This window comes from Equus quagga, chromosome 13 (genome assembly GCF_021613505.1).
Source record: "Equus quagga isolate Etosha38 chromosome 13, UCLA_HA_Equagga_1.0, whole genome shotgun sequence".
In the NCBI taxonomy this organism is placed as follows: domain Eukaryota; kingdom Metazoa; phylum Chordata; class Mammalia; order Perissodactyla; family Equidae; genus Equus; species Equus quagga.
The window spans coordinates 95,879,516-95,888,847 of record NC_060279.1 but is presented as its reverse complement, the minus strand read 5'-3'; the positions used below and the strand labels follow the sequence as shown (position 1 = coordinate 95,888,847).

At 48.5% G+C, this 9,332-nt stretch overlaps 1 pseudogene; it reads left to right on the top strand.

The window, feature by feature from the left end:
- The first annotated feature begins 4,132 nt into the window (after positions 1 to 4,132).
- LOC124250375 (carcinoembryonic antigen-related cell adhesion molecule 21-like) overlaps positions 4,133 to 9,332 on the top strand; it is an 89,907-nt pseudogene continuing 84,707 nt past the window's right edge.

Here is a 9,332-nt window from a genome sequence, read left to right as displayed (position 1 = left end):
ATTTCTGTCCTTCATCCATCCCATGGTTATGACAAGTCCAAGAGATGCCTTCTACTCTTATCTTTAGGGGAAAGTTCTCAAAAACTGCTGCCATCATCCACCTTGAACAGACCTCCACTTGAGTGCCATCATCATCACCTAGAAGGATTTTGACACTTTTTTTTGTTATTTAGATGGTTTTCAACACTCAGGGAGAAATGTGATGCTCTCTAGAGGGATTACCAGTAGAAATGGAGAAAGAGAAATTCCATCAGTGTTCACAGAAGATCTCTAGGAACACATGGATGCTTAAAATCCTAGTAGGGTCCACATAAAATCCACATTCCTCTGCTAAAACATGGGTCCTGATCGTCTTTCCCCATTTCCTTAAGACTAAACTACAAAAAGTGACATTAACAATGACATAGAAAATAAAACATGCCTCACAGTTACTGATAAAACTAAAAGAGTTATTTGTTTTTCCTTAAAAGAGCATCCACTGCATTATGTTAATTTTCACAGTGATGGAAGAGTGCCTTCTGTCAACTGGTTATCTACAATTTTGTGAAGGGATAGAAATGACTCCCCTTTTCCCTTGAAATCTCAAATACAAAATTAGAGGTGGCTCCTGGGGGCTCTCCCAGATCCCACTACCTACAATCAGCAGCAGGAGAAGATGACGCCAGAGTTCCCACGGTCCTCAGGACAGTGGAGGCACCCTGGGCTGTCCTTGCAACATGATGCCCCCATGTCCCTGGGGTGCTGATGGGCATGTGTGGGGCCCACAGCCAGAAAATTCCACACTATCTTTGTAGCTCCATCCCAATCATCACCTGAACCTTGTGCTCTTTGCCTCCAACTGCTTCTAGTCACATCAGAAAATTCTGGAAGCCGAATACCTACTGGAAAGCACTGAATCCACGCTCATCTCTCATGAGCAGCTCCTGGGTGCACATGGACCCTGCAACTACTGTCCAAAATGCCACCAAACAGACACTAGAGTTCCTGCAGCTGGCACACCCTGCGGCTTGGATGCATTTTCCCACAAGATACCTAGATCTCATCACCAGGCCCTTCTCTCTGATGCTGGGAGCATCACGTGGATGGAGGGTTTGGTTGGCTTGGCATCTAAGAGTGTCCAAACCCCTGTGCCAGGGAGGTATTGCTGATGCCTCAGGCACTGCCAGCATGAGAGACAGAGGTTTGACAAGGAACATGCAGTGAGAGCAGGAGACAGAGCCAGGGTGTGGGCCACCACAATTAATTTCAGATGAGAGAGAAGGACATCAGTTTCCTTCCTTGTGCCCAGGGGACTCTGAACAGAAGTGTCCACTCCAGCCACAATGACTGCGAAGAAGAGACCTGAGCCAGGCCAGATATACAGCGATTGCTTCCTGAATGCAGTAACAGGTACTTAATAAACACTGTTAAATGGATGACATAAACCATACACAGGAAGCCTGCCACCCACTTGTGACACTTGCAGGTCGGAGCAGGTTTCATGGAGACACAGGGGCACTGGCATCAGCGTGGGAGGAGACCAGCAAGTGCCTAGGGCTGTCTCAGAGATGGGACTGTGCCTCTTATAGAGTCAGGAGGGAGGACAGGGACCTCCTAATGAAGGGGGATAATTCCATTCATCCCAGAAAATCACACCCCCTCCCCATCTCTACCTTGTGAGTAACTTCTCCTCTCCCCAGAGGGCCTAGGGCAGGAGCCTGTGTCCTTCTTCTCTGAGACCTGACACAACTCTAGATACTGTACATATGTAAAGTTACCACTAGGTTGGACCTCTACCCTCATCAAGAAGGAATTCATGGGGTGATTTCCGGTCCCCAAGTTCCCAGGCATGTGGGGACATCTGGCTCTGGTGACCCGCAGACATCTCACCAGCCCATGGCATCCAGGGGAACTGGAGAATGTGGAGGTGTATTCGCTTCCATCTCAGAGGGGCTGAGGGTCCCATGGGGCCCTCCCCTCCCCTGATAGAGGAACCCACAGGATCCCCAGACTGAGTCTTCATGTGGAGCTGTTCCAGTTCCTGGGCCCTGTGAGGATATCTATGACAGATGACAGACAGGGACACAGATGACTCAGATGCAGTGGCCTAGTGCTGTGATGGGAGAAACACAGGCCATTCTGAGGATGATCCCTCCAGGTGTTGAGACATCCTAGGGTGCCTGGAGACCTCAAGAGACCAATCACTAGGCCTTTTCTTTGAACCTTGGAGGCAGAGAGTTCCTCCTGAGGCAGGACATCCACCAGGCAGCACAGGACACTGGATGAGGAGTCCACTGCACGATGTCTGTCCTCTCCCTGGGCTCACTGTGCACTGGGATGGTGTTGGGCAGCCTGGGGACCCACAGAGAACAGGACCCTGGCTGACAGGCCTCTCCCCGTGGAGGTCAGAGCCCACCTCTGTCCAGGGCTCAGGGCCAGCTCCAACCCTGTGAAGCCTGGTCAGTATCCCTGGTGCAGCCCCTGTCAATGGATGCAAGTCTCCTCGTGTCCTCTGGGGGGTGACATTTGGACACACAGACCACTTGCAGGAAATTAACTCATGAATGTGGTTTTCTCTAACGAGGTGGAGGAGGAGGCTGATTTCTCTCCCGCTGTCCAAGAGATCCTTCTGGGCACCTCCTAAATGCCTGCTCTGTTCCACTTGCCCTTTCTAAGGGCCTCAGAGTACCCTGCCCTGTCAGGGGTCCCTGTGTTGTTCCCTACTCCCTGCCTGGCACCATCCATGGGGAAGGTAGGGTGACCACAAGAAAGCCATCCAGGCCGAGGACTGAAGCCCCCAGGATGGTCAGGGAGCACAGGGACAGGCTCGGAGCCACAGCTCAGGACACACTCATGGAGAGGGAGGGTCTCCCTGAAACCTTCCCCTGAGGACAAGGACCACAGTCACCTGACCACACAGCATCATGATCCTCTCACCGAGGCAACACAGGAAACCTCCCCCGTCACACCAAGAAACTGCAGCTCCTTCTGAGACACCCGTACTGTGTCTCTGTCCCTGGAAGCAGAGGCCTGTCTGGTAACACTGGAGATGGAGGGCAGGTCCACTCATCAGTCACCACTCAACTTGCCCCTTTCTTACTGCTAGAGCCACCTCAGTGACCTTCCTGCTGGGAGCAAATCCAACCTTCCCAGAGCATTTGAGGACACTGGGAAGACTCTGGTGTCCTGCTGAATTTTTGTGTCACAAAAGGAGTTAATCCCCCAGGTTTGGGGACTCCTGGGTCTGTGTAGGGTGCTGACAGACCTCAAGGCCAGGACACAGTAGAGACCAATGCTGGAGTGAGCAAGTCATCCTCTCAGGGCACAGGGTTCTCCATCAGCTTTGCTACTGAAAGTGTGCTCCACAGGCCAGTGTGATCAGCATCACCTGAAAGTGTGTTAGCTGCAGACTCTTGGGGCCACTCCACACCTGCTGGGTCAGAATCTGCATTTTAGCAGGATCTGCAGAACCTCACTAAACACAGGAGGAGGAGAGACGCTGTCCCATCCCTCATATCATGGGGTCTCAGCTTGCCAGGCATCCATGCTACCAGGGAAGCCACTACAGTAGCCTTTCTAAGGTGTGGCCTGGATATTCACAATCTTTATCAAGTTTCACAGGTGATTCTTATGCAGGGAGGGGGTGACATCCCTGTGAGAAGGGTTCCTGATGTAGCCCCCAGGCTCCTGCTCTGAAGGGAAAAGCTAGGTAGGGAAGAACGAGGGGAAGGGTGACTGTGCACTGGGGCCCAGACCTGTGAGGACTGACCAGGACGAGACTTACTAGATTGTGCTTGTCCAAAAAAAGTGCAAGTGCAGTGTATGTGTGTGTGTGTCCATGTGTATAGGGATGAGAATCACGGCTGAAGATCCCAAAGATTCAGCAGTTCCCAGGGAACAGAAATATACACAGAAGGGAAATAGAAAGAAGGGGATGAGGGGGGAAGGAATGAGGGGACAGAGAGGGAGGGTCCTTGGCAGAGACCCTGCCCCTGGCCCACGTGACTAGGTGAGGACTCCTACCCAGGGAGGAGGCTCAGCACAGAGTGGGGAAGAACAGCAGAGTTGACCTGTGGGGGCAGAAGTGCTTGTGAGCATTTCTGGAGCCAAAGTTCTTCCCACAGAGGGAGGGACAGAGCAGGCAGCAGACACCATGGAGCCCCTTTCAGCCCCTGTCTGGAGAGGGTACATCCCCTGGTGGGGGCTCCTGCTGGCAAGTGAGAGGGATGAATCCCAGAGGGTGGGTGGGAGATGGGTGAGCAGACACTGGCTATGGCTTTCTGGGGAGGACAGGGCTCTGAGAGGGGATGGAATGCTTCTGTTTGTACCTGAGGGCAGAGGACATGGGAGCAGAGCAGGATGAGGGGCAAGGAAACAGGAAATTCACAGTGAAGTAGAATTGGTGAGGGGCAGGAAAACCTCAATTACTGTTCATTTCCCAAGTTATTCATCACTGAGTATTGAAACTGATGATAATAATTTATGTGAGGTGACAACAAAAACTACCTTAACTAGGAGCACTAAACATCGTCCTTGCCTACCACCATCATATATTGACAAATAAACACTAGGATGTGGAGGGACCTGGAAAAACTCATTCCTTCATCCACAGTATGTGCAAGCTGTTTCAGGCACTGGGCTACAAGAGAAGACAGTCCCTGCCCTCAGGCACTCACATTCCATGGGTAGGAGGACAGATAAGCAAAGAGATCTAGAATATGATGTCAGTGACTGACAAGTGCCATAAAGGGAATAGAGCAGAGAAAGGTCAGAAAGTGAAGGCCAAGGGTCTTTGGAGCAGGTAGCAGGGAAAGTCGTCCCCAAGGATGCCCCTGAGTGTGAGCAGGGCACTGAGGGCAGTGAGGGAGTGAGCTGGGCAGACATCTAAGGAAGAGTATTAGGAACAGAAGAAATAAGTTCAGAGAGGCTGAAGTAATGGTGGTCATGCTGCTGACCTTGACCAGTTGGAGACACAGACACACACACTCCCAGTCTAAGAGATGAAATCTTCTCAGGACCCAGGGCTTTATATTTCCATCTGAATAGAAAGTCTGTCAAAGCCAATGTTCAATAACCAATCTACAGATTAGAGGGATATTTACTGGGCTAATGTGAGGATGAACCCAAAGGTGTTTGCTTCCCCAGGGAAGAAAGCATTCCAGGGAAGCGTGGTTTACAGTCTGGTTACATACCATTTCAGAACAAACAACATACATCAAGTATGACAGCACCATTGTTTTTCAAAGTCCCAAGGAGATATTTAGCATGTACACAGCAGATCAACTTCAACTTGGTTCTCTTGGAAGAAAGATTATCATCAAGAAGTGCTGGTATTAGCGTCATAAAAGGGAGATACTAATCCCTATCTTTAAAGAGTGCATTCTTTGCTTCAGAAAATGTTTGGAGTGATGTGCACTGTGTGGGAAGAGGGCCATAAGTCAGGCTGCTCTGGGAAAAACAAGGTTTACACTGAATCAGATTTAAACCAGAATGGCATCCCCATATACCTCAATATGTGAAAAGTTCTTATCATTCTTCTTATTTTCAACAAGGTCCAAATATTGATTGATCTCCGTCTCTTCCCTCTTAGTCACACTCTTAAACTTCTGGAAGCCACCCACCGCTGCTCAACACACTATTGAATCAGTACCCCCCAACGCTGTTGTAGGGAAGGATGCTATTCTCTTTGTCACCAATCTGCCTGAGAATCTTTTAGGCTATGTCTGGTACACAGGGGACAGAGTAGAGCCCAAACTCCAAATTCTATCGTATGTAATAGACTCATCAGAAATAACCCCATGGCCTAGATACAATGGTCAAGAGAAAATATACCCTGATGGGTCCCTGCTGTTCCAGAATGCCACCCAGGAGGACACAGGATACTACACCCTACAAGTCTTAAAGAGAACTTTGCCATATGAAGTAGGAACTGAACAGCTCCATGTATACCCTGAGTGATTTGTCTCTGACCTCCGTGTGTTGGGTCTGGAGAATTCTACTTTACATAGCATTGACAGGCCTAGACTGTGCCTACATCCACCTCTGCATTATGTCCCCTGTTGTGATTTGAGCACTTAATGCAGGATACACACAGTGGAGACAAACTTTAAAACGTTGGAATTCCTTTCCTGGAACCAAGACCCTGCAGATATTCCCTGCAGAGAGCAGGACCAGAGGATGAGAGTAACCCAGCAGGAGGTGATCCATCTCAACCCAGCCCCTTCAGAAAATCCCTGGGCACATGGTCTTGAGAAAGACTCTGCAGGGCTCAGTAATAGCCTGGAGGAGGGGCCCCCTGGGATCTTCACAGAGAATCTCAGCTCAGGAAGCCCCTGCTCAGACCCCTGTCCCAGGGCTTCTGAATCCAGTGACCATCGAGAGCCTGTGCTAGTGTTGGTTTTGGCCTCCTGGGAAGAGCTGATGGGGAGCAATAATTTCCTGACTTCCTGAGTCCCAAGGCTCCTGAGTTGGTCACCTGCCAATGCCCAGCCCCAAGAACCACATCTGGGCAGGGGTGGTTCCTGGACCTTCACCTGATACTCAGCGTGGCGAGCACAGATGAACAAGGTCCCCAGGCCATTAACTGACTGCCCTAGGAGACTTAGCGGACTCTGGAGGAAAGTTACTGTCCCCAGGGGAGGAACATAGGAGAGAAGAAGCTGCCGGTGGCTCTTCATCCACCAGGATCAGGCACAGAGGCATTCTCTCTCAGAATCAAACAGTAACAGATGCCCTTTATTTGGCAGCTCCTCTCTGGCAAGATTTAAGTCAGGCACTATAAGTATTTTAAGGTTAATTCACTGACAACCTGGTAGTCAAATATTTATCCTACTTCATTGAGGAGAAACTGAGGCAAAGGAAGATAAAGTCATTGAATTGTGGTAACACAGCCCAAGGGCGGCAGACAAGAGGACTGTCTGCAGCCACAGCCCCGTCATCTCCTCCACCCAGGGGCCTTAACAGGTGTCTGTGGACTCCAAGACAAGCTGCCAGTTCAGATCCTTTCTTATTAGGTGTCCCCAGGTGAGAGTGAGAGATCCAGGTCTGGAGAGTGAGAGCAAGCTGAGAATTCATCCGTATTTACCCTAGAACTGAACTACCTCCATCAACAATCAGAGTGAGTGCAGGGAATGTCCAGGCTGCCCCCTGAGCTGCCCAAACCACACCTCCCTGCATGGGAATTGATATCACTTATTTGTTTCCTGATGTGTTGGTGTCACTCCCACTGGAGGATAAAGGAAAGGCTTTGCCATCTCACTCCCTACTCTACCTGTGCAGCCAGCACAGGGCCCATGTGCAATAAACTCTCAATTGCTTTAGATGGAGGAAGGAATGAACGGTGAATGAATGAATGAATGGTCAAAAATCTCTGCGGAGACCTGAACTTAGATGCCCATTCCTTGGACTTCTGTCTGCACAAGACAGATTCTCTTGCCCTCCAGGGGCTGAGGCCTATGTCTCAGGTCTTTTCCTGTTTTTTAGAGAAATATTACTTCCCACAGTTGATCTGAGACCCTGGGGTATTAATCACAATTTTCCCTTCTGGAATGATTTTAACTTCTCGTCCAATTTCTATCTCATAACCACCAAACACAGATTGTCCATGAGGACCCAGATTTGCAGCAATTTCAGGCTTCCTCCTTTCATCTGTCACCCCTTCTGCATTTGAGCATGTCTATAGCTGCCCTCAACAGAGATGGAAGAGACATTAAAGACCAAGAGTAGAGATCAGTTTCTGATGCCAAACCTGAACAACTCCTGCCTGTACCCTCACTCCCTTTCTGGATCATTCTTTAAAGTCTATCATTTATTTGGTCACTGGCTCATGTCAGTTACAGAAACCTGGGAGGATCTGATGCAGATCTTTGCCCTGAGCCCTGAGCACTCACCTGACTGCCACACTTGCTCCTGGTCCTCATGGGTTATTTATGCTCAAATTCCAGATCCATCATTACCCATCTCTAGGAGAACCTTGAAAATGTTCCCTCAGACAAAAAGCACCTCGCTGGGTTATGGAGGTTTGTGCAGTGGGAAGGAATCATCGGAGGTTTGCGAGGCAGTCAGCTGGTCAGTGAAGAACAAGGAGAGGCATGGAGGGAGGGTTCGGGGGGATGGGGTCTCTGATTCTCCTCCTCTGTCTTTCAAAACCAAACCATGCTAATGTATTGACACTTGAGAAAGTCTGTGCTTTCTCCCAGGCATAGAGCAGGTGGTCTTCAATTATCTGAGTGCTCTGATCCTCATGCATTTGTCCTGAGACACACAGCACTGCTTTATTCCTTTAAAGATTTGGGTTGACTGAGAATTGAGAAAGGCCAAGTCTAATTGCGGATGCCTGGAAAGGATCAAAGTATCACACAGGGCAACACTCTCTCTGTTACCTGCACAGTAGATTACCCACATCTGTTATCACAAGCAACAACTCAACCCCATGGAGCACAAGGACCCTGTAGTGTTAACGTGAACCTGAGACTCAGAACACCACCCACAGGTGGTCAATCAACAGTCAGAGCCTGGAACTAGTAGGTATATACTGTGTAAAATGTTTTGAATAATTGCCATACATTTTCCATAGTGGCTGTGCCATTTTCCTTTCCTGCCAACAATGAGCAAGTGTTCCAATTTCTCCGTATCTCCCCAGTACTTGTTGTTGTCTGTTGTTTTGATAGTAGCCATTCTAATAGATATGAGGGGGTATTTGATTATAGTTTAGATTTGCATTTCCCTAATAATTAGTGACATTGAGCATTTTTTCATGTGTTTATTGCTTGTTTGTTTATCTTTCGAGAAGTGTCTATTCAAATGCTTTGCCCATTTTTCAATCAGGTTATTTGGTTTTGTTGTTTTTGATTTTAGGAGTGTTTTGTATAATCTGGATATTGACCCCCTCATTGACATATATTTGTGCATTATTTCCTCTCATTCCATAGGTCATCTTTCACTCTGTTGATTGTGTCCTCTAATAAACTGAACTATTTATTTTGACAAAGTCCAATTTATCTAGTTTTTCCTTTTGTTGCCTGTGTTCTTAGTGTCATATGAAAAAAAATCACTGGCAAATAAAATGTCATGAAACTTTCCCCATATATTTTCTTCTAAGAGTTTTATAGTTTTAGGTCTTACTGCAGGGTCTGATCCATTTTGAGTTAATTATCGTATACAGTGCAAGGCAATGGTCCGGCTTCATACTTCTGCATGTGGATGTCCAGTTTTCCAAAACTGTTTCTTGAAAAGACTGTCAGTGAGGGGCAGTAGTTGTCATGATAGTCTGGACACCTATCCTCCTCTAATCCAGGATGTACCACTCCCATTTATGATGCATCTGCTGTCCCCATCTGACCTTATGGTGGTGG